This window comes from Lasioglossum baleicum, unplaced genomic scaffold, assembly GCF_051020765.1.
Source record: "Lasioglossum baleicum unplaced genomic scaffold, iyLasBale1 scaffold0200, whole genome shotgun sequence".
NCBI classification, from domain to species: Eukaryota; Metazoa; Arthropoda; class Insecta; order Hymenoptera; family Halictidae; genus Lasioglossum; species Lasioglossum baleicum.
This window is the reverse complement of record NW_027469260.1, coordinates 127,651-129,375: the sequence shown is the minus strand read 5'-3', so window position 1 is coordinate 129,375 and position 1,725 is coordinate 127,651.

The following is a 1,725-nucleotide window of genomic DNA, read 5'->3' as shown; positions in this document are numbered from 1 at the left end:
GTTGGTACGTATAGAGATAATCATATAACATAACAATGAATTTAACATAATATTGCCATAATCGAACGCTCAGCTAATACCGTAGGTACTTCTATTATGGTATACAATTGCTTAAACTGAAAATTGATTATTATGTAAAGAAAATGGATAATATCATAACAGTCAATTACAGTATGTATAAACAAATGGAAAGCTGGGGAAAACTGCATACGGTACAAAATCAAGGTTAATGCAATTAACGAAGACCATCGAGTAGTACCGCTCCATTTGCCATAGGCATCTACAGTACCACTTCAGCCGTGTTGCCCCGGATGCGTAATTGTGCATACATGCAATCTTATAAAAAACAATAAGTTTAACATAAGAATGTCACGTGCGTGGGATCAACTAATTCCACAGCCACTTTCACTAAGGAATACAATTTTCATTAGACAAAGAACTGGAAATTTAAAAACCAATACAAATCATCATAACAGTAAATTGCGGTATGTCGAAATAAATAGAATACTGCGAAAGAGTGCATACAGTACAATATCAAGCCTGAAGGAATTAACCAAGACCATACAGTATTCTCGCTCCGATCTACCGTAAGCAACTACTTGCCCCCTCCAGTCTTGTCTCTCCTACAGGGTAGGTACGTATACAGACAGCCATATATCATAACAACAAGTTTAACAAAATTACGTCACAATCGTACACTCAACTAATTCCAATGTCACATTTACTACGAAATACAATTTCCTAAAATAAAATGTCGTGTCGCTCTGGCAGCGTAGGTACGTGTACACACAATCATATAAAATAACAATGTGTTTAACAAAATAGTGTCATAAGTGTACACTCATATAATTGCATAGACACTTTTACTAAGGAATACAGTACTTTAAACACAAAATTGATGGTTATCTAAAGAATGGAAAATATCATAACAGTAAATTACAATATTTACAAGTAAATGAAAGACAGGAAAAATGCGTGTGGTAAAATAACATGGTTAGAGAAATTAACGGAAATCATACAGTAGAGTCTTTCTGATCTGCCGTACGCATCTACGCCCAGTCGTGTCGAACTACAAGCGTAGGTTTGTATTCTGACAATCATAGATTACAACAGAAAATTAAACATGATATTACATAAAAGTAGGCTTATCTAATTGAAGTGACACTTTTACTATGAAGTACAAATTTATTGATTAAAAACTGGAAATTATGAAGAAATCAAGAATAGCATAACCGTGATGTACAATATGTATAAATAAATGGAAGACTGGGACACAGTACAGTATTATGATTAAGGAAATTAACGAAGACCATATAGTAGGTAGGGTCGCTACGATGTACCGATCGCAACTGCAACACTACTCCAACCGTACTTACGTATACAGACAATCGCATGAAATATCGATATCTCTATCATAATGCAGTTGTCTCCGGGAAATAAGTGGCAAGTATTGAAATAAAATATAAACGAATTTTGTCACGGGTAAATACGTGCCAGGTATTGAAATAAAATATAAACAGGCGGGTCTCCAACTTTGGTGGAAGAGCTCCCTTCTAGAAGAAACTAGGTTTCTTATATTAATACATATTCCCTAAAGTAATTATAATACAGATATTGGATAGTTTTAACCATTTAACGTCGGTTGTCAGGATAGGTATACAAATGTAGAAAAGTTTCGCTTCAGGTATAATATAGAACTGCATTATTCGTTTGTGTTCGGTTTTT